Source organism: Mastigoproctus giganteus, chromosome 2, assembly GCF_048544385.1.
Source record: "Mastigoproctus giganteus isolate SK-2022 chromosome 2, ASM4854438v1, whole genome shotgun sequence".
Taxonomy (NCBI): domain Eukaryota; kingdom Metazoa; phylum Arthropoda; class Arachnida; order Uropygi; family Thelyphonidae; genus Mastigoproctus; species Mastigoproctus giganteus.
In genome coordinates, this window is record NC_143576.1 from 121,383,898 (window position 1) to 121,409,295 (window position 25,398).

A 25,398-nucleotide genomic window follows, 5' to 3' on the forward strand; every position below is an offset into this window, starting at 1 on the left:
ATAAGCATTCTGAGTGTCTTAATCCCTGCGTATCAAAGAGGTCCCATTTGGAGAAAATGTAATTATGTTTACTTTATTTCATTCGCATATTTACTGAAGCTGAAATAATTTAATAGTCATTCAAGAATTTTATATTTCCAAAATGATGTTCTTGTCATTTGAGGTTGCTGCCTGATGATTTTGCCAACAAAAAGAACGTTGTACGATGGAATGTAATAAAGATTTATTCAAACCGGCTGGGAATGTGCGAGTAATGGATTTTAAAACATCCTTTAAACTCATCCATGAAACATAAGAGTAGATTTTGATGTACGTTACGGAAATAATTTGTACCCTTGAAATTTTTGATAGAATTGTAGAACAGACTAAATGTTACTGGGTGTGATGGATACTACATAAACTCCGACATTGATGTAGTGCTGTTACAACTTGAAAGCAAAAATAAACTGAGATGCCTTGATAAATGACAATTTTCTCTGATGGATCCGATGTCTTTGTTCTATTCATCTTAATTTGAAAGAAAAATCGATCGGTATCATTTATTATAAACTACCATCACACCCGCACGCAAACTTTGCTTTCACTATGAGATAAATGTTAATATTCAGAATATCTTCAGTGGTCCCAAGGGAGAGGCATCATTCTCGGCATGGAGTGGATTTTTTGACAATAAACATTTCTTAAGCAGTAAGCTATTGTAAAAGACTACTTGTTAACAAAAAGGTTTCCAGAAAAAAAAAAAAAAAAACGGCCATCACATAAAATATCTTCAGATATTAGCCAGACTTATGTTCTATAGTTATAGTCTGTAATTATTATATTAAATCGTAGATTTAGGCTATTGATAGCCATTTACATTAGTAGTATTCATGCAACTTATATGGAGGCAAAATCATATTTAGGAACAAATTTGCAAGATAAACATTTGTCTGATGGAACTGATTAGTATTGATCTCTTTCTCTCTTTCTACCCCCACCACACGGTGGTGGGTACAATCAGATAAAAATTAGTTTTGTTCACTGATTACTGATGGTAAGAAAAATCTAAATTTTTGCCTTTTCTTTGTATAAATTTATTAAATAAAACGCAATTTGTTTAATCTACAATACTAGTGCACGTGAGGCAATAATTGTAGAGCCAACGGTGACATCTGGTGGTTGATTGTTAAAACGTGGCGGTCAATGCAATCAATATATTGCAAAGCTCGAAGCAATTTTAATAATTCTAGTCAAATGCACAGATTTACATTTGTACACAAACAATTTGCGTTGAAAATTACTGTAAAACATTTAAATCATTAAAAATAGATTAACATTCTAGCTGAAATGGGAGAGCAGATGCAAATTCCCCAACAATTAATAAATATTAACAACAAACATTAATACAGTATTTGAGAAAAAAATAGTTGCCTTTAATAATTTCTGCTTCAAATATAATATCGTTAAAAGAGAATGTGATTTTTTTTTTATGTATGGCTAAGTCTTTTAAACATACATTTCAGATGACAATTATTCTACGTAGTAGGTCTACAAACCTGTTAAATCACATTTCTCTAGTGAAATATTATCTTACAGTGAATATTCGTCCAAGCGCTTCCATAAGTAATATTTTACGTTTTAATTTTCTGAAGGAAAGCTCTACATATTGGAATGTAAGGTAAATTCGGGGCTGAGGATGCCAGCTATACACCATCTCTCCCAACCTCATTTGCCTGCCCCGATTATGGCTGTAAACGGCATAAATATCTTACTTCTAATCACCCTACACGTTTTCTCTGGCTTTCCGCAAGATGGCTCCACGAGTCACTGTCTCTAGATGGTGGTGAAAAGTTAAGTTTAACTTTACTACGTCTTGTCTGATCTCTCTCGTAAGTTAAGAGTGACCATTTATTGGTCCACGTCCACAAAGTGAGCCTTAAACTTTACTTTGACCTCACGGCAGAAAATTTGCAAAGTGAACCGAGTCGACTGAAAGCATTCGGTGTGCTGGTGACGTATATCAGGAAGGCAAAGACTTATAATTCGCCGTTGTCTTCGAGATATTAAATTCCTGGAGACGGAGGAAGGCAATATACTGAGTTTAGAAGGCCGCTTTTTTTTTCCCTTCCCCCCGAACACTACTGGCGTTTGGTATGCAGCAATCGTAGTCTGACTGCGTCGGAGAAAACTGCCGTCGAATATGAGCTGCAGGAATGTATTGCCGCTCCGTAATTGCGGCCGATAGCGATATTTATGATGATGTAATTACGGGTACCACAAGACGCCCGTCTTTATATGGCGTAGTCGACAAGATTACATCAACAATTAACCGCAGCGCCATGTAGCGAGAGGATGGTCGTTCAAAACTTACACGTGCTTCCTAACAAGCATATGTTTAGACCTTATTACTTTCCCTTAGAGTTACTTGCCTTGTCCACCTTCCCCCGGTGAGAGGAGGAGGAGGAGGGAAGATGCATAATAGTTCAAATTCTTTTGCTTCCAGGTGTGGTGGAAAAAGAATTTTTACTTCCTCATCCCACCTCTGGAAGTAAACGAATTCTTTTACTTCCTTTCTCACAAGAATTTTTATGCTTCTTTTATTATTCTTCCTTCCTCCTTTAGTCTTTAATCCTTTCTCCCCGCTTTCATTTCTTTCTCTCTTTCTTTCCTTTTGTTTATGCGAATCCGTCTTTTTTCGTTCTCCCGCTGTTTATTCTTCTTTTCGCATTCTTTTGAGAGCTCCTTAAGAAGAACTTTGTCACGATGGAGAAGTCGTGTCTACTTATTCAATGCCATTTCAATTCTCTGCGAAAACTTGGACAATCGTCATCGCAAGTCAATTATGGGCTTAAGCATTAACAATTACATTCGATCAAACCGATGTTCCCTTCATCACAGAGTGAAAGAATACTGTTTGAAAATTTTTGGTTCAATAGTGCTGTTGCATTCCTCTGTTTTCATTATTTTAATATTAACGTAAATATTTATAAAAGCAAAGATTTCGCCTTCTTCCCCCCAACACAAAGCCCTCAATCAGGTCCTCTGCATGATGACTGGCTTCCAAGCTTTGTAGCTCACATATTCAAAGTGTTGCCTCACAATTGCCTTATAATGTGAGATTATGACCTATCTCTACAAGTAAATGTTCAAAAAAAAAAAAAAAAAAAAAAAACATCGATAGAGAACTTCATGCCATCGATGCCTGAAGAACTTCATAAAGTGGTAGCAGAGTTAAGGAGAAACAGCGTAAGATTCCTGACTTGTTTACAAGGAGCACTGAAGTTGATTTTAGTGAGGATATCAAATGCTTCATAAGTTCCAGTGATTACTTTGGCTAGAAGGGTGATGTCAGCAATAACTCTTCTACTGCACAGAGGCCTCAGATGAAAGTAATCACGATTCATAGTGCACTGTGTGATAAAATAGGGGATTATCGAACGTAAGGTAAAGAACATTTTTTTTTTTTTGACTGCTTCTATTTTGTTAATTAAAGTTTTTGTGTGAGGATTCCAGATGGGCGAGCTGAATTCGAGGGTGGTCAGAACAATAGTTTTATAAAGGATAAGAGCATAGCTGTAGTTTTTGAACTTGTAGGTGTTCCGTTTGATAAATCCCAGTGTTTTGAATGCTTTGGTGGCGATTTTAACGATTGGGCATCAAATTTATCCCTGCTGGAAAAGAGGGTCCCAGGTCATTAACTTGGTCACACCTTTCGATGATCACAGAGTTAATAGTGTAGGCCTCCTTAGCCGAGTGGTCAGGGGTGGGAGTGCAGTAGCACACGCTCTTTGAGTAGACCAGGGTTCAAGCCCCTGACTGCTAAATACGGTCAATCTGCCAAGACTCCCAAGACCCGCACTGGACCAGCGTGGCAGATTATGGTCCATTTCCCTCAGCATGAATTGTTGAGGAGGCTTTTATCCTGCAGTGGGTTAATAATTGTTTCAGTTTATCTTTTTTTTTTCAATATTTATTAATTGTGGATATCTGTAGGATGAGAAAGAGATTACTTTGCACTTCGAGGGGTTAGAAGACAAGCCATTCAGAGATAGCCACAGAGAGAATTTATTGCGGGCGCAATGAAGCTGTTGAGAATAGGTAATCTCCTTCAGTGCTCAGTAGATCTTAGGATCATCTGCATAGAGACCAACTTGAACATTGGAGGTACAGATGAAAGAAGGAAGATCGTTTATGAAAACAATGAAAAATAGAGGACTTAGTGGGGAGGCCTTGAGGTACTCCATTTAGTGGCATAAAATGGTCCGCGTTCACTTGATTGATGATAACGCTCAAATAACGATGCGTAATCCGTAGCCATGAGAGCAAAGAGTCACGGATACCATACAGCTTAAGTTTTTCCAGAAGTTGTTCATGCGGGACTTTATCAAATGCCTTAGATATATCTGTGTAAACTGCATCAACTTGAAGGTAGTTATACCTTGAATCGTGTTATCTCATGTATCACAGTAATAGAACACACATTTCTTTCTTTCTTTCTTAGGAGAGTTCGCATATATATATATATATATATATATCTACACTGGTATGCAAAAACCTAAGGACCAATCAAGTTTTCACCTGTAGCTTCTCATAAGAGTGGCCTGGATATGTGAAAAGCATACCAAAGGAACCTCGTGAGGGTACAGAAATCATAAAGTAAACAACACCGACACAACAATGTAAACAAAACGGTACAGAGGGACTTTATTCAAAAATGGTAACATAGCACTGGCTGCCATGATACAGATGGATCACTGCCAAAGATGGAATAAAGGGAAGAGGTGGTCTTCAGTAGGAGATATGGCCACCCCTAATGTCGACGCAGGCTTTGCACCGCCTGTCTATACTTAGAACAATGTTGTTGATAAGTACTTGCGGTAACATCGTCCATTCCTCTGTCAGCGCCACCTTCAGCTGGTGAACATTTTCGGGTGGGTCTGGACGTGCCGCTAGGCGTCTCCCCAGAGCGTTCTATATGTCTTCGATGGGATTTAGATCGATAGAACAGGCAGGCCAATCCATACGAACAATGTCCTCACTTTCCAAAGCATATCAACAACTGCAGTGCGATGGGGTGTGGCGTTATCATCCAAATCGGAGCCAATGGCACCTCGGAACAACGCACATGGGGAAGGATTACCTCAGTACAGTAGCATGCACCGGTTACAGTACCGCCTTCCAGTATCTGGAGTTGTGTATGTCCATCCAAGATAACGCCTCCCCATACGAGAACACCTCGACCGCCATATTGATCCCTTTCAGTGATGTTTGAGGGGTGATACGTGTATCAACCTCTCGCCAGATTAGCTGACGTCCAGAATTGCTGCTGAGACTGAATCTACTCTCATCAGTAAAGAGTACCTTACCCCATTGCGCTGCTGTCCAGCCCTTGTGTTCGATGCACCTCTGTAAACGGTGTCTCCGATGGGCAGCTGTTAAAGTGACACAGCGTACTGGCCGTCGGGCAAACAATCCACCTTTGTGGAGTCGCCTGGCCACAGTAAACCGCTATATCCTGAGTCCTGTGCAGCTGGTTTGCATCGATCCCGCTGTCTACTGTCGGTCCCTCTTTGCCTGTAGGAGTGTATAGCGGTCATCACTGGGCGTTGTTTTTCGTGGACGACCACCACTGGTTCTTCGAACAGCTGTACCTGTCATTCTGAAGGCTGACCACGCACGTGAGACGATGCTATGGGCGATATCGAACTCTGCAGCCACACTCCTTGCACTTCGACCTTCGTCGAGCTTCTCAATTATTCGACCCCGGGTAAAGTCATCCAATTGTTGTGTACTGGCCATTTCGTTGTCTGTAGCACTGTATGAAACCAATCGAACGTCTGTAACAATCGTGCTCACTATTCGGTAATTTGCACACAACTGCCGAACTGCTGCTTTTATCTATTTATGTGAGTCCTCTCATCAAGATTCAAATTTTTGCATTTGCACCAGCTTTCTACTGAACGGCCACAGTTATGCAAATCGCCACAGGCTGTTTCGTTTTATTTTGTGGTTGTAACCTTTAGAAATAGTGTTGGTCCTTAAGTTTTGCACACCAGTGTATAAACTCGTGAATGTGGTATAGTTTGTGAAAGAGATACATTAAGTGATCATCGACTTATGACCGCCCCATCCGTAATAAACTATGCCGCACAGCAAGCAGTATAAAAGCCGAACAGCTATCTACGCAACAGTAGTTGTAATTTGCATTTTGTCGTGCAAGTCAAAGTGATAAAGTAATAAAGTAGCAGATGTGGGACGTAGTAAAGATATCACGGAGTTTCAAAAGGGAATGATTGTGGGAGCTCATGCGTTGGGTGCTTCCATGTCGGAAATGGCATGCCTTGGGTTGTTCACGGCTCACTGTGGTTAAGGGTAAAAGGAATGGTGTCGAAAGGGTCAAACCACCTCTCGCCGACAGAACTGTAAAGGATTACGCAAGGTAGATGTTCGTTGTGAGCGAAGAGTGCAGCGCGTTGAATAGGCTCAACGGCAGATAACTGCGATTATTGTCGATGGCGAATGCTGTGGTGTCAAAAACACGCTGGTTGGACACTGGAGGACAAGCCAAGCGTGCTGGAAATTAGTCCAAATACCTGTTTTAACACGTCGACGGATGCTGTCATGTGTGGCGCAAGCAACTCGAGCTCATAGATCCATCGTGCATGGTATCCACTATCTGGACAGGTGGTGATGGTTGCTTAATATGGGGCATGTTTTGCTGGTAAGAACTAGGACTCCCTGGTGTGTATGACCCAATGTTTCATTGGTGAGGTCTACTGGCATTTCTTCAACGGTATAGCGTGTCCATGTCTAACGGCACCAGGGGTTCCCCCCATTTCACTGGCCGACTGGGCTAGCCGGGTGGGTAAAGTGCCTGCCTGGCAGCCCAAAGGTCGCGGGTTGGAATCCCGCCTCGGGCTTGGATCAACGTACTGCAAAAACCTTGGGAGGTGTATTATGGCTACAGAAGCCGATGCGCCAACAACTACCAAAAAACAAAACACAGTTCACTGTAAAGGCCAGAGATTTAAAAGTGGAGGCAGACCAGGTATCAAGTAATTTTAAGTTTTCACTCATTAGGTTCTGCCACCTAATTTCCTGAGATTTCAGTGGCAAGGACCTAAAAGAAAAAAAAAATAAAAGAAAAAAAATAAGTATTGGGAAGTAGTCGCTGAAAGGTTAGGCCGAGAGGGGTTTTCGTATGCAGTTGGAATTTTGACAATTTTTTTAAAATTTTGACTTTGTGTGTGGAGTTCGCTGGTGTTTAGGCAGAGTAGGGGGCACTGAAGATGGGGGGAAAAGCCAGAAACATGGAGTCAATAGGGAAGGCAACCCCAGGTCAGTGGGCATGCCCATGCCCCACCAAAAGGGAAGGAGGGGGTGGCAAGGAGGGGAGGAGACAGGAGGACCGTCACCTCCCCCTCAACGATACACAATACTACACATGTACATTACCCACACACTTTTGAATCTCTGGCCTCAACAGTGTTCTGTTTCACAAGACAATGAAAGCAACGCAGAGATGGGGGAAACCCCTGGTGCCGTCTGATAACTAACACACTTTACACTTACCGGCATCTCTTAGGAGACCACGTGCACCGTTCCACGTTCATTTTTTCCAGAACAGAAACGGCAGCTTCCAAGACAATAATGCGCAGTGTCATTCATGACCACGCTGCACACAAGTAGTTTGTTTATTTACTTGAATTTCTCACCCACAGGGCATGAAGACTATAGGTAATGGTGGGAACGACGCTGAGAATCAATACAAAACTAGAATTAAAATATATACAAAATTTGGATTAACAAAATAGAGTAAAGAGCAGATTCTTATACATAGACGGATTAAGTGTAAAATAAATATTGTGATTATTCAATACCTTCCAAGAACAGAGGACTTCCAAGTAGGTGTTGAGCGAGGGACAGGCAGCGAGAAATTAGTTTTATAACGAGAATTCAAGCGAGGTATAGTGAAAGGTATTTGAAGAGATGGAGAATCGATAACAGAGTTTATGATATTGTAGACAAAAAGAGACCCACGGAGTTGGCGTCTGGAGTGAGTAGGAACGATACTGAAGCGACCACAAAGAGCTCCATAGTTTCGACCGTGGAAGGCAAGGCGATTTCGAAAGCATAAGAATTTAATAAATTTAATTTGAATTCTTTCAAATAGTTTGATGGACACAGTGAAAATCCCACCCATCTTGACTGGCCTCAATCCACTTGAACGCCTGCGGGATGTTTTAGAACGGGAAGTGAAACATACGGACACGCAACCATCATCTCTTCCGACACTGGAAAGTCATGGATGGAGGCAGCAATAGCTGCAGATCCCTACGGACATCGCCAGACATCTAGTGGAGTCAACAGTGGATGTTATCACTGCGAACGGTGGAAAAACACGGTATTGGGCAGGTAGCCGTAATTCAGTGATCACTCAGCGTATATAGAGAGACAAAGAAGAGACAGAAACAGGCTGCTAAATTAATCATAGCGTGATTCTAAATTTCGAATCGGATCTATACTCGTTCTATACACAGTTTCTTAAACATTTCTAAGAGGTCTCTAGGAGATATTTCTATGCTATCAGGAGAATCCAGCCAGCAACAAGGACAAGAAAAATCATAATCCAATCCTTGGGTAGATTCAAGTGATATAATTCAGAAATATACAATAACCCTCATCCAGTGAGCTTGAGAAAGTAGCGTTTGAAGTTGTGGGAACACGACGATGGTTCGCAAAATTAATAAAAATATTATGTCTACGTCCAGGTGATTAACCTGTGATACGGAACTTGATGTCGGTGAAAACCTCGGACAAACAGAAGTTTGTGTCTTCCGTCTCTATTGAACATATGGTTACAGAGCGGACGGTGTTTATCTTATTGATCGTCTCATCACCCTGACAGACCGGGGACCTTAAGAGTGTGCACGAGCTAGCAGTCAGTATGATGATGCTCGGCATGCCGCTTTCTAAGCCAAACAGCGGCACACATCAGGGATATTTATACTATCCCTCGATAATAAAGCCCTCGTCCCTAAGTCTGTTTGCAGAATGAGCACGTGCATTTATGAAGCACTGAGGTGGAGAACGGAAAGGTTTGGTCGCAGCAAGGAACTGAGTAAACTTATAAATTAGAAATTTCCCCTTCTTTTGTTACTCTTCCTGATTTCCCGTTTAAGGTCAGCATGGAGAGAACCGAGTGTAAAGAACGCAAGGAAAAGAGGAATGAAATAAGGGAGGAAGTAGAGGATTAGAAGACACCAAATATTACATTTGGTACTGGTTGTCTTCATAACACAGAAAGACGTGCACAATTCTTATGGTGCCTCTAAAAAAAGGTGATCTTTGTATAGGATTATAAAACATTTCATAAATCTTCGCCATATTAAGAGATTTATTTGGTGGAATCATCCGAGTAGTTGCCCACAACATACGGTGGTAAAAGGTAATTATAATGGATAGTACACGTTAAAATATAGAGAACATAACTAACATTTCAGTCATTTCAGATGCTGTTGAGTAAATGGAAAATTCAGTTATTATATTGCATTTTGTCAAGTATTTCTGTTTCCTAACCACAAACAGGAAGCACGTGAGCTGTTTGTCAAATTTTGTTTATGCAATAGAACCTTATGAATCCAACATTCCGTAGAATGTTGGATTCATAATTGGATTCATTTATCAAAATGACACTTTTTGAATATTTCTACGATGGTTGTCGACTGTACAAGGCAAAGAAAAAAAAAAATTGCTGACTGGAATTCAACGAAAAGCCAAATTCATGCATTATGTTTCATTAATTAATAATTTGCAGACCCCAATTTCTTTCTGTTTTACAGACAATGTTATTGGTACTACGCATTTTAAACGTATACAATCATTTATTTTGAGAGAAATTAAATACTAGTTCACAGTACCGTAGTCTGTGTTTAGTTTTGAAGGCGATTCGATTGTTCAAATCTTATCAAAATATCCACCGGATTCGAACCCACCTCCAGTATGGGCGCATATTTTTTTTTTCTCGGTCCCTTTCACCTATTATCTGATAAAAACATTTAAATGTGATTCCTACAATAATGCAAAAAGCATACTTATTTTTATTACGGAATCTAAGTTCTTCCCGATTTAATTTTACTCTATCGGTAAAGTTAAAATTTTATCTCTGATCATGTGATAGCATGATTTAATGCAAACATCCACCAGAGCTTGCCGAGCGCGCGCACACATTAATAATACGAATTACCCCTGAATAGTCGAGGCTACTGCACAACTGTCAAAACAATCGGAATTGTCAAAAGTCTGGCATGTGATTTGTCTCGTGGATGATGGATTTATGAGGTTCTACAGTAACTTGTTTGCGACAATAGGTTATAAACGACACAGTAATTTATGAAACAAGACTAGCACACATTAATACTGAATTTTATTTTCCAGAGTAATGATAATAATAAAAATTTTCTGTTGGTAGCATGGTTACTGTCCAACCCCAGAAACTGAGGATTTTAAGTCCAGCACAACAGGCAAATCAACCATGGGCGGATGACTTGGTTCTCTAGTGGTCCTAATATTAAAGCTTTTGTTGGTGTCCGCGTTTATTATTTCTTAATAATGACTAGTGCATGTTTTAAAAACAAGCACTCGCTATCAATTACCACTGATTAACAAACAAGTTCATACTTCCATGTTTAAATACTTTTCAATAAAACTTAAGGTAGTAACTATATTTGGGTGTTTGTGCGCAATTAATTTCGTTAACCACAGACATGAACGTTGTAACTGATATGTCACTGGAACGAACGATATATCAGTTTCAGCAGAAACTAATTACAGGTCTCTATTTTGAGGAATGAGAGTGATAATTTCACCATATTATATAAAATAATGTACACCAAACTCCTAGTGGAAATGTAGGAGTTTGATGTACATTATTTTATTAGGTATCAATTCGAATAGCTTTCCAAAAACAGGATTCTGTGGATTAACCTCACTGAACACTTTTGGTACGAACTGGTAATCGGCTTCGGGCCAGGCCAACACGCCCACGATCTGTAGCTGAATGGAAAGCAGTGCTGAAGGAGGAATAGGTCAAAATACAGCCTTCCTGTTATCAAAAATTACTTCAGGGTTTACCTACGCGGACACAGTAGAATTAAAGCCAAAGGTGGGCTCGACACATTAAATAATGTATTAATGAAAGGTTTCGGTTATTACTTTTGGCAATATAGTATAACTATAAATACATAGGTTATTTAACCTTTTAATACTCCTTTTTAAGGTTTCGAATTGGCATTAATAATATATACACTGTTTTTACTAGCAGAGTGGGAATCAAAATTTGTAATTTTATCATTTTGTGTATTATTTAGACTGAATTTTCTTTCTTTAAGATAATGTCAAATATTTTTCAGCCTACTGGTCTACTATGGATTTGGTTTATGATTATACGTTATGCATTTGGGTCATGTAACTTTGCTGCTCAAATAAAGGAATAAATATGTCGAGAGTGAATTCGAATCCAATCTCGAGATGAAGAAATTTTATAGATTTTAGTCATTTGCAAACAAGGGTTGTGATGTTTTGCCCCTCCCGTATTTTGTCTCCTCGGAATTTTCTTGATGCAAAACTACGGATTACCTTCAGTTTCCTCAAACCTCGGGTTAATATCCCTAGTTAGAATTTCTGTAGCGTTCAGACCAGATATGGACTGCCTTCCATTTTTTTTAAAGCACAACGTAATAAATTGAAGCTACCAAGAAGCACTTACACTCGATCTCAGCCAAAAGGCCGAGGAACACTTACAGGAAGTACCAGATCGAGTTATTTCACTTTCGTCTTGGAATGCATAAGAAACGGTATGCAGTTGCTGCTGCCTTGACCGGATTCGGTCAAGACGGCAGAAACCATTAAACCCATTTTCAACCATGGCCAATTAGTATTAGTACTGGCCATACACTACAAAGAAGTGAGCAGGAAAAATTACAAAAGCGTGCAATTTAAAAAAAAAAAATCAAAATTATAAAATTACAAAAAAAGAGGGGGGACAAGCATAAGGTCAGTGAGTTTTACCTCTCGAGTATCGCTGCCAGAATCGACGTCTTCAGCTGATAAGTACGCCGCTGGGGAGGCTGAGGGCTATCGAGATTTAAAAGGGGTCGGCCACTCAACCTTGCGAAAGAACATATTAATGGATGATTGGACGGTGGCTTTTTTTTATTTTCATTGTAGATTTCTTTGTAGCAAGCAAGCATATCATTTGCCCCTCTGTAACTTTTAAGAATCGTTCGCTGTCAGGATCCATCTTCTAAAACCTCGCCATTGCCGATGCAATTTCACGAAATGCCATTGCCATCTCTCTGGTGTGATGAAGCGTCTCGGCTCCTCATTTGGTTCATCTTGAGCTTCGTCAGCATTTTCTCCTTTCACAATTGCTGTCTGAAACTTCATAAGTTCTTCGTTATATAATTCCTTCTCTTCTTCCTCTTTAACTCCTCCACGTCTTTGGCATCAACCTCCAACTGAAGTAGCTCTGCAACCTTTACAATCTTATCTGTAACCTCTTCATATGATTCGTCTTTTTCAAATCCTTCGAAGCCTTTTACCCACCGTGGGAATATTTTCTTCCATGTGCCATTTAAACAACTTTTAGTAATTTCCGCCCAGGCCTTATTAATGTTTAAGATGGCGTGGTAAATATTGTAAGATTTCCAAAAAGTCCCTTAAGGTAAAATTTTTCTCATCGTCTACTGCAGACAATGCCTGAGCAAATGTCGCGCGTAAATAGTATGCTGTTCTTTTAAATTCGAAATAACATCCTGATCCACAGGTTCGATCGGAAATGAACGGGTAGGATGCCTTTAATGATGCCCTTAAATGCACGAGGATTTCCAGAATGGTACACAAGCAGTGTTTTTAATCTGTAAATCTCCCGCTGCATTAGCCCCAAGCAAGAGCGTGGCCCTATATTTTGATGCCTTGAAACTTGGCATTGTATTTTTCTCTTTGGCAATGTCTGTTCGACTGGAATTTTTTTGCAATACAGAGCAGTCTCGTCAACATTAAAATTGTTTTTCGTTGAATAGCCGCCTTCATCAATAATTTTTTCCAACACATCACAAAGTTTCTCTGCAGCTGCAGAATCGGCACTGGCGGCTTCACCTCATACTTTAATGTTTTGGAAACCAGCGCGATGCTTGAACCTATTAAACCACCCGTTGCTTTCCACGAACTTGGCTTGGGATTCTCCGTACTTATCCTTAATATCTTCATAAATACTTCTTGCTTTTGCCTGAATGGCCATTGGAGTCAGGGGCACTTGCTTCTGAATCTGATTTTCCATCCACATTATTAATAGCTTTTCCATCTTCGATGTAGCATCTGAACGCTGTTTTGTGATCACTGTTGATCTTAAGTGCGTTGATCCTTTGACATGTTCTTTTATACGCGCACTGTCCCTTAAAATAGCATTCACTGTTGAAGCAGCGAGACCTAATTCCGTGCAATAGATGACACTTTGTCCTGCTTCGTAATTTTTAATTGATCATCTTCATTTCTAAATCAATTTTGTTTCGTGTCTTGGCACTGCCACCACTTGCACTTTCCGTTGGTCCCTTTCCCTTCATCATTGTAATACGTAAATAGGAATGAAGAGAAGATTCTGAAAATGTATTTGTTTTTTTTTTTTTATATGATTGAAGATTTCAGTGAAGACGAACTCATTTCACCATAATAGCGTAAAAACCGTTATTAAATTTTAGTGTTGCGAATGCTCCTCTAAGAAGACACCCAGGAATGAAGAACAAAATTTTTACATTAATATACATCATTTCCTTTATTGCTAAACTGTAAATATTTTTGTAAATTTATCCCCTGCATCGTAAATATACCCCTCTGGCTTGCACGCCGTACAAGAGGAGATTGTATCTTACAATAAACTGAAAAATAAATAAATAAATGATGTTCCCAAGCTGTCGGCTAGACGGGCAGCCTCGCACGTAGTTTACAGGATTTTTGATCTGGAAACTCGGTCTTTCAACCAGGAAAATAGGCAAACCGACAATAAAATATACATGAATTTGCAGACAAAATACACCAAGACCTGCCTCAGATGTTTTGGCGTAAAAATAAATAAATAAAAAACAAACAAGGTATGCTTCTTCCAGGATTACGTTATCTGAGGCAGCGAAAAGGCTGGTTAGATATTAAAAAGCCGATCTCACGCTGCAAATTTGACATCATTGGGTGAGTGATAAAGGGCTTACACAGCCAGAAATGTCTGCTTGTTTTCGCTATTAGTATTAGTCATTCGCTGCGACGAAGCCAAGTTAAAAAGGGAAAAAATAAGGTCGGCCTCAACGATTCCTGGAGACAAACTACGCATTCCAATGATTAACAGCTGTAAAACTTCTGCAATCCAATCTGTTATCATCATCCCTCTCCTATTTGAATTTCTAACCCATTGTTGCAAGTGTCACTTAATACCGTGAAAATTTCACTTTTATTCGTTTTATTATCTTCTCTCAGCGCCTTATAGACCTCAATCAGATCCTCATTAAAGTATCTATATATATATGGAATATATATATTCCAAATTTCTCCTTATACGGGCGCCTTTTGCTTTTTCAAGGAGCTCGATGTCTTTTTACTTTAGGTATTGCCTCCATACTTCGACAGAGTGCGTTGAGCGCGGCCTCACAATGCCACATATAGTGGGATTATAACTTCTCTATTTCTACAAGAAACTGTTCGATAAATCATCGGCAGGACACCATTAACCTTCCGTGAAGTCTCTCTGAACTGCATCATTTTTAATTCACAGCTTCAAGTGCATAAGTTATTTTGGGTTGTTATTTCTGAAGAGTAAAACTATGAATATTTTGGCATTAAAACGTAGTTTCCATCTGATCTGACCTTCCGTGATGCGTATCAAAGTCGTCTTGAAGGAGCGCTGTTTACGTTAGTCACCAACGCTTCTAATCTTCAAAAGTTTGGTATCACACCCTCTTTCCCTTCGTGATATCATTTAAGAAAATCAGAAAGAACAGTGGTCCTAGAACCTTTCCCTGTAGGGCCCATTGAAATTCATCGCAATTGCTGATGAATTTCAGTGGGCTTATCTCACTTTTAACCTTAGCCTAATCTGATGAGTAACAGTTAATTACAACCCTTTGCCTACTATCACATAGCCATTCCATATCATACATAATCCATATAAGAACCTTACTCATGATATCAATATGTTCCAGCTTATATATAATCTGTCGGGACTGAATCAGATGCTTTGTTGATAGCCAAATGAACAATGTCAAACTTATTGAGAGAGAGAGAGAGAGAGAGAGAGAGAGAGAGAGAGAGAGAGAGAGAGAGAGAGAGAGAGAATTACTATTTCGATCACAATGTATTTCACTCTTAATCATTGGCTCCATGGTTTTCTCTTAACATTTAAGTCCGACTGTCCAGTCTGTAGTAAATCGCTCCTAGATCTATAGTACCTTTATATGATGGAGATGCATTGGTGCTTTTTTTTTATTCATTTATTGAGTAAAGCGTACAATGGTTATCCCCTCAGCTACAGCACAACAACCTGGCCAAGTAGTCTACAGCAAAAACCGATGGAGAGACACTGTCCACAGATGAGCACAAGCATCACATCCTAGAGACTGATCATTGCCGGTAATCTCCAAAAGATAAATACAGTAGTTCAACGGAAAGACATCTACCAACAGTCAGAGAGCTCAACAGAAGTTACTCACGATAACCATTGGTGCTTTATCAACGCAAAGGTGTTTCCCTTTGAATTGCAGATGTCCAAGGAGGCCTTCACAATTAATGTAATTGTACGATGAATTCTCTGGTCGCTTCCCAGTAAACAGCTAGGTATATTTGCCCTCTATCACAGGATGTCTTACTCAGGTTCAAAAGTTAGAGCGGGGTTCGAGCCCGTGACCACCAAATACGGAGGAATGCGAAAGGTCAGGGAATGACCACCGCATATCTCCAGAGCAATATGGCCTTAGTTGCTAATGCTCCTAAAAAAAAACTCAAATAACCAAATAAATCAAAAGTTTTTTTTAGTAAAAAACTCTGTTCTTTCCGTTTCACTGATTTCATGGTGCTCAGGTTCACTAGCACAGTTTCTCCTCGCTAAGAAGACTGTTTTAAGAGTAAGGTAGCAGACATTTTTGTGAAAAGATGCTTAATCCGAACACAATGAAACGAAGGCACATTGGTGCACTACATTTCGACATAGTCACCATCACATTAAGGCACTCAATCGCACCATGACAGGAGTCATATCTTTGTCGTGAAATTCAGGGGCATTCCCATTCATTCTACGCACTGTTCGACTTCATCATCTTCACTGAACTGGTTCCCTGTTGGATCTTTTTTCCCAAAAGCCGGAACAGAACAAAGTCAGAAGGGAGAGGATCGGCATTGTGTGACTGATGGACAAGCATCTCCCATTCGCAACGCTGTAATCGCCGTTGTGGTTACAGCTTTGCGGATGGGGTGCTTGTCCCCAGTCTTGTTTGAACTGACTGTGCCAATAAAGAATTTATTTCTTAGACGTGACTGATGAATCATACCACTCGAAATTTGCTTATGAATTTCAGTAGCCTTCCCTGTAGGATGCGAAACCGAATAACTGCGCGCATTTCTACATTTATCAACGTATAAAGTGGACAGGTATTTTGGTCTAATCACCCGAGATCAACAAAAGTATACAGCGTCTTTCTGTTACATCGATACTAATTAAAGCCTACTGCTGTTGTTTTTAAGATCATTTTCCTGCAACTCGGAAAAGTCTTCTTCCCTAAGGTCTAACTGCACGTTGGGGGGGATGAATATTTTGTGATGTACGCGAAGGTCCAGTGATAATCAAAGTTAATTGATTAACATCTAATTACAGGTTGGAAAAGCGTGTTCTTTATTGTAATTACAGAACACACTTAAGTCTTATCTCTGTGTCGTGTGGTGAGCACTAAGCGGAAGAATAAATAAGAAAATAAATAAATATTATAAGAAGAAAAAAAATCCAAGAAGCCCTTTCCAAGAAATGTCACGTTCATTTTCTAAATGCCAGTAATTGATAACGTTTGTTTCCGTGAATTTTTGGAAGCTGTCTCATCTGTTTACACGCCCGATTACAAGTCTAAGATGTTTCCAGAAAATTAAGACCGATCTCGGGTGTTGGGCGGGGGACTAGGGGGGGACCCTGTCGACTGGGATGAGCATTGTGAGCGTCGCTCGTAATTTCCCGTTTAAGGCTTTCAACCAAGAATGACACTCGTCACTGTTTAATAAGTCCCTTCCGCTGTTTAACCCTTTACGGCATTGCTAATTTCAGGTAGCGTAGCCTGCAGGGATTTCCGTAAGTGGATATTGCGTTCAAAGATTGCTCATCCCATTACTACTTTAAAATTACGGCACTGAGAGCACTTCGGTGTAAAGGAGATGAGAATAATTAGAGTCGTCAGGCAAGCTTCGATGACTGCAGCTAATCCAGGCATCCTCGCTGCACGTGTAAAGGCAGCGAAATTGAAAAGAATTCATAGTTCTTTGTCACTAGTTGGGTTGCGTGTTGTTACTAATCTAAATAAACCTTTATCTCGACAATCTACTGCAGTGTGACGTTTCAGATGACGAGATGAAAACATTTGTGAAACGTTAATTGACAATCATTAGAGTGTAGCGAAAATGCTTATTAAGTTCCAAGAAATTAGCATAAGGTGAAAAGTTGTGGAAGTGTGGTCTTCTTTCGGAACGGTTTGTTGTATCTTTGGGTGATAATAAAAAGGTCACTTAATACTTCGATAAACAGCGAATACAGTTTAATGTTGCCAGTTGTCACAAATAGGTCATAAATGGCAATGGTATCAGTCGAATGAGAAAACCAGAGAAGTTACTGCTATCCTTCTACCCCCTACGGTTACTCCTCTTTTTTTTTAAGTTGTTTAAATTCACAGGCTTTTCCCCCCTCCCCAAATACAGGCACGTTTAGAAATAGTAATAACTGTATTTTTTTTTTTAAGTTTAAAGAAAAATACGCCAATTCTGAACAGCCGTGTAGAAGTTGATACTAATACCATAAATAGTGTTAGCAATATTTGCCGGCGGTGGCGTGCAGGCGCACAAACGGAGAACATGACAGGTTCCAGTTCGTACTACTTCAAAATACACGTAGTCTGCACTTTAAACCAAAGTGGAAGTATTATTAGAATTGCTGGGCAACAACATCGTAATAAACAAATGTGGTTGACCTTTGTTACTCACCGTCCGTCTGCCTTCTGGTCATTACTTCAAAATTAAGATGGCAAAGCCTGGAATTACTATATTCATGGCTTAGCCATTAAACTCATCCTGCCAGTTTGTAATAAATAATCATTTATTGCCAAAAGTATAGACAATCTCATCAAGGCCGTAGTGATGGGGGTGACTGTCATCTAGATGAATGGCTGATTGAATCAACAAAAATCTAATGATTGGTCATTACGCAGAGTCGTAACCACCTAACTCTCTCTGCACCGATATCGACAGTTGACGTTCCAGTGCTGCAGTTACAACAAAACGATCACATCCCAACTACAGTGGCGGACAAAAAAAGTAACATTTGTAGTGAAACGTATAAGATATTGTTTGATTACAGTCATTTTGTTTGCCGCAAAGCAAAGGTATTGCGTCAGATAACTCTTCTATTGCATCAGACAGTAATTTCAAGGTATTGCATCAGCCGCTTCCATAAATATGCCATTGGTAGGTATACACGCTCATTGGTATCCTGTTTTGCGGAGGTGTAAGCATGGCTCCATATGTTCGGTTGACACCAAGAAAAAAAACGTAGCTGTTGCTCTGTCCCTAAAAGGGCTTTCTACGCATGCTACCACTGATAAAATAGGATACCACCAGTCAACAGTATTCGGCGTGCTGAAATTAAAGCGTGAAACCGGTGATGTGAAGAGAAGACCGGGATCAGGTCGTAAGAGAGTGACTACGCCTTCCCAAGATCGATATTTGAAACGGCTATGCCTTCATAATCGCCATGCTAGTGCTCCTGATTTAAAACTGGACTTTGAGATGGCCTCTGGTGTTGAAACAAGTGCACGAACTATCTAAAGACTGCTTTCGGAATATGGTCTGCATGGCTATCGGCCCAAGAAGAAGCCTTTGGTGACCCAACAAATGAGAAAGAAGCGACTTGCTTGGGCTAAAACGCATGTTTCATGGACAAAACAGCAATGGGACACTGTCATCTTTTGTGACGAATCTAAATTCAACATGCAGGCTCGGATGGGAAGCGATATATCAGAAGACGAAAATCGAAGGCATACCATCCTGACTGCATAACACCGACTCTCTAAAGTTCCCCACCGGTCAGATGGTCTGGGGATGCACAACAAGCAAAGGGATGGGGCGAATTTAGTTCATTAACGGAACGGTGAATGCAGAAACCTACACTGCTATCTTGGAGGAGTGCCTGAAACCCGTTATTAGGGATCACAACACAGGCATCCAAAACTGCATTTTTTAACAGGACTCGGTACCTTGTCATAGAGCAAAATTGATAAGTTTTATGCTATTTAGATTTAATGAGTTTGTCTTCTTGTTTCACAAGGCTTAAGACATATGTGTTAAAATTAAAGTATCTATGCAGAGGGCTTTGGAGCGAGTTCTAAGGCCCGCATTGAAGAGAAATTTGGACAACAGGTACAATAAAGAATGCGCTCGCCATTTATTTGGAAAAAAAATAGTTACAAAATTTGTCACTATATGGCGCTGTGGTAATACAAATCACTTGAACAGCACTACAATTGTTCAATGTGTCCTCCATTTTGGTCAACAACAGTTTCCATTCGAAGAACAGCATTTTCTACAGCAGAACGTAACATGTCAACTGGAATAGCCAGCACATGATGTCTAATGCTGTCTTTCAGATCTGCCAGAGTTTGATATCCTTCCCGATACACCTGGTTCTTCAAAAAACCCCACAATCAGAAGTTGCATGGGGTGAGGTCCGGTGATCGGGGTGACCAAGATGTCTGGAAATAACGGCTGATGACCCGTTCGTCTGTAAATTGTTGCCTTATAAATCTTTGGACACAACGGTGGCCCACCATCTTGCATGAATATGGTATCCTAAAGGCACCCACGTTGTTTCAGCTCTGGTATTGTGAAATTTGCCATTTCATAATATCGCTGTCCAGTGACGGAACAGGTGTGGGGTCCAGTCGGTATCACCTGTTCAAAAAACTATGGCCCAATCATGAATGTGGCCGTAAATCCACACCACACTGTCAACTTTTGGAGAATGCAACGGGACCTCTTGGATAACTCGAGGGTTTTCTGTTGCCCAAATACGACAGTTGTGCGTATTCACTTGTCCATTTAAGCAGAAGTGGGCTTCATCATTCCAAAGGATGTTCCATGGCCAAGTTATATCCACTGTCATTCGCGCCAGAAACTGAAGTGCGTATGTGAAACGAATATCTGCATCACCATGCTTTAGTTGCTGTAGCATGTGCATCTTGTAAGGATAGCAGCGCAAAACCTGACGCATTATTATTAACCTTACAGTGGAATACGGCATGCCCACTTCACGAGAAACAGTTGGCACACTTGCGCTACCACATGGAGATTGACTCGATAAATCCACGACAGCCATAGCCACATCTTCAACTCGAGAGGAGTACACTCGTTTTCGACCTCTACCTGGTTGGCATTGCAATGCTAGCGTTGCTGGCACTGCTGCTGTGCAGGCAAACATCTATTGTATGATTTTGAAGAGACTGCTTTGCTTTTATACAGCACAATAGAGCTGAGTAGTGGCGGTATGGCAATAACTTACGATTATGCAAATAACGTAAGTTATTTGCATAATCGTAACTAAGATAGTTACGCGCCATACAGTGACAAATTTTGTAACTAATTTTTTTTTTCCAATAGATGGCGAGCGCATTTTTTATTGCACCTGTTGGCCAAATTTCTCTTCAGTACGAGCCTTAGAACTCGCTCCAGAGTCCTCTGCATAGGGATACTTTAATTTTAGCAACCCTGTACTTACACCAATGATTTCCTTTCTTTCGTTTTTCTCCCTTAAATCGCAGTCATACCTCAGAAATGCTGGCATTACAGCATTGGACTGGCCCGGATTTGAACAGTGCAGATTTGAACCATATTGAAAATTGCTGGTACATAATGTCGTCTAAAATTGCTTAGAAAAAGCCAAAAAGTAAGGTTGAGCTGCTGAAGAGCATTGTGGGGGTGTGGTACCACGAAATTGGGCAACCGTATATCCAGAAGTTGCTTAACTCTATGCCAGATCGTTGCAATTCTGTAATTGCAGATCGAGGAGGAACAACAAAATAGTGAGGACTTATTTTTCTGATTTCCAGTGCATAATACTATTATGTTAATTTGTCATTTCAGTTTGTGCACTTAAATGCAATAAAATGTATGTTTGGTTGTCACGATTGCCTGTTTGCATGATTTCTCATATTTCCATTAATTACGCATTTTACCTTTTGGAAGCTATTTATGGCAATTAGGTATATCAGGTGGAGTCTTTTTATTGGATTTCATTCACAGAGATATATATCCCATCAACGAATGCATTTCGAACATTTCTGCAACCCACAATGCAGCGCAAAACACATTATTTGCAGAACTCACAAGTGATGCAGTTTTTTGTCCGCCACTACAATCCTAGGCTTCAAAATCTAGCACAGATCTAACTGGATTTGGCAGGAAATTGAATTTACTGTAGTAGATCTTGTTCAAATATAAAATCCGAAGAGCATCCGAAGTTGTTAAAACAAAATCAGCATAAATTTTGCGATCACTTTTTATCGGCTCAGACACTGTAAGAAAGTGTCTACAGCCCGCGGAAATGTCTGCACAATTTGGTTAAAAGATGGGGGGGAGATACCCACAAGGGCTCCCATATAAATACCAAATAAAGTTCGCCAATAATAGAGTAAGCAACTTCCGTGATAGTTCGTATGGCCTTCAAAGTAGTAAAATATACTACGAATCAATACTGAACATAAAGAACGGTATACGAAGGTTTCGTGATGGTAATACGAGTGTTCAAGTAAACTAGAATGAAAAATTATTAAACCGTATGGTGAGATAAGAATAAAATTGCCTATTTATGAATTTGATACACATCCAGTTTACCTAACTTTAATTATTAATTTCAGTTAATCAATAATTCCAATCAGTTCTTCTACTGTAATTCTCTTGGCTTGTAGTTATGACGAGCAAAACAAAAAGTAGGCAGGTATTGTAACCAATATTACTACTATTAATAAAAGTAGCGTTTACTTATTCTCAAGGATATTCTTTTCCATCTACAATCTTCTAAAAGGAAACTCAAGAATCGATTTCCTCAAAAACCATCCATCACATCTGGCTTTCCTCTTACGATTCCTTCAAGTTAAAAAGGTGGTTCACGCGTATGTATTCTGTATATTACAACCTTTACGCATTACGAGATCAGCATGAATTAAAAGGAGTTCACCACACTTATTTGGGGAGGGGTGCAGTCCCTCCAATCTGTATGTGAACCGATGTACGGAAAAAAAACAAGAATTACGATACAATTATTACTAAATACAGTACACACGCATTTCGGCTTCTGTGTCTTTTTAATTCATACATTGGTGCATTTACATTCTCCCAAGGTGTGCGAGACTGTAATTAAAGTAGGGCCGGGAGGCAACTCTGCTTAAGCAAAACTTCTTACTAAATACTCTCGAGAATAGATTCCTTTCGACTTATCTGTACGCCCTTAAAGAAAGCCATTCTGGTTTTTGTGTCAAGTTTATTTGTGCGTTACAGATTCGTAGTGTGATGGTGGTTAAAATTCGTAAATGCTAGAGGTTGTCCAACGAGGGCTACAAACTTCAGACACTGTTTCCAGGAAGACGTGATTGATGACATTGTTATGGAATAGAAGTTACTTTAAATTCAGGCCACTCATTCTCTAGCTGTTGTCACCACTGTCACGTCCCGGGCGACTGTCCTCTCATCGTGATTTTATTTGTTCACGCTGTTGACACTAGTCCAAGGGGTTCTCCTCTTTCGCCTCTTAAACGGAACGTTAAGCGTACATTTTATTTATTTTTTCCGTTGGGCCACCATTCGAATTAAGATGGCCTTGTTTCGTTGGAAGAGAGCCACCTTAATTTGGATGTGGAATGTTCTCAGAGGTCCTCGTGACCAGAAAAATTAATAGGCCATGACGGCTGTTTAGGAATTAGTAGCTGTAATGACAGGAAGGATTTTCTTTCATCTAAGCTTGTACGTGTTGATTACCTGCTGGAAACGCACACCGAGGCTTGTTTTTATTCAAAAGGTCTTATTTCCCTGTCGAAGGTCACTTATCCCTAGGCATTATGTAAACGCTTGTAATTCACTAATTGCCTCTACTTGACATGCTCCACTAGTGTTTTATCATTAAAACTGTTTTAATTGATTATATCAATAGTTTAAGGAAAAAAGGACAAGGATTCCGCGCTGATAGTAACCATGTAGGGTTGTCTGTCGGCAACACGTTTTAGAGGCCATACACAAAGTGATAAAAAGAAGCTGGACTCTCAGAATGTATTCATATTGCTTTCAGGACTAGAAAGATCAGAATATAATGCTATTTCCTATCTCAAAATGCCTGTTTTTTTATTGTTTTTCAAAAGAATCTCAGATTTCCTTGTTTAAGTAAATGCCGAAGCAACCAAGGGCGCCAATATATCGCGTTTGTATGTTCTGGTCCACTACCCTGCCAGCGGAATAATCAAACATCATTTGCCATTTTAAAAAAAACAAAAAAAAACAAAAAAAAACCGTGCACCTTCAGCTGACTACAGCTCGAGTAAAAGACATTTAGAGAATTTTTTTTGTTTTTTGTGAGAATCTAACATCAGATCTTCATCATGGCAGTTATTGTTGGTGTAAATTTTACGCTGTATTGGCACCTTAGGCTATATTTCACCAGTCTGTAAAAGACTGTGCTCATGGCCCAATTTACGTAGTGGTGGCTGAAAAACGCAGAATAACAGTGCTCCTGCAACCCAACTCAGCCTTGGTGCAAAAAAGTGTCCATACCTTCACCCCTTTCCCGTCTTTACAGGATTCGAACCCAGGCTTTACATTAGCTGTTCTTCCAGGGTGGAACGTAAGGAAAATGAAGTCCTTTCCTACGAGTGATCGTAATCACTAATATACTGCGAGTAAATGGAAAATGATGTTACTTTTTGGGGGTGAGAGACTTTTCGTCTAATAACAATAACACTGCTAAAGTAATATTGTTATTATTATATTTCGTATAAACTAGTGCAAAGAACCGGGAAAAGATGATAATTTTAGCATTAGAATAGGCATATAAGGCAAGAAATCAAGCATATATAGCCAAAACAAACAAACAAACAAAAAATTCCTTCCCATTTCAATCATCCATTCACTCCAAATGTTTGTCTAGTTCTGCCTTGAACTTATTTAAGTTGCTGACCTCCACTACAGCAGATGGAAGTTTGTTCCAACTATCAACCACCCGCTGGCCAAAGGCGAATTTTCGCACATCTATTCTAAAATAGTCTTTCCTCAATTTGAATTTATGCGCTTCAGGTGATACATGTGTGTGTGGGGGGGGGGGGGGGATGGTATCGCTGGTGTCTCCTAGGCATTTGCCCAGCTCCACCTTTTTCATCTGTGTTGGTGCAGAACCTCTGCAGAGCGGGCCCGAAAAAGTGTTGGCGCTCGTGTGTCAGCCTAATGTGCTGGTTTGGGTCCATTATCACCTGTAGTGATGAAACGCACAAAATCCCGCACCCACCAGAGACAGTGCAATACTACCGGTGGGCGCCAGGAATCCCGCTCCCAGGTTGCCCAAACCAGGGAGCCAGCAAAAATCTCTGTGTAAATTAACCTATTAATTATTATACTCAGAAATTCTGATTTTTACCTTACTTAAATTTAACTTTAAGATATTCCGAAGAAATTTAAAAGTTAAAACTTTAACTGTATACAAAAGTATTTAAAAGTAGGCATGACTGGCAAGTAGTCATAATGAGACTACTGCCACAGGAAGCATGTTGATATTCGCCTCTTCCGTTCCAAGATACACAACAATAAAATACATCTTCACAGTCTTCCACGAGAAGAGGCGTACTGGAAGTGGATGATAAAGCCAGTAGCATCAACAGGGAAACAACAGCCACAATGAGACTGTTTCTCTATAAAGCGCTGATTGCCATGCAGACAAATTCAGGAAAATTTGATCAGAATTAATGGTGATGATGTTTTCTATGAACAACCATAATGAGACTATCAAAGCCCATTAATATTAGCTGGTACAAAAAGACATTGTTCAACTTGAAATATCAACCTTACAAGAGACCACTGCCATGGAAGAGCATAATGATTTGT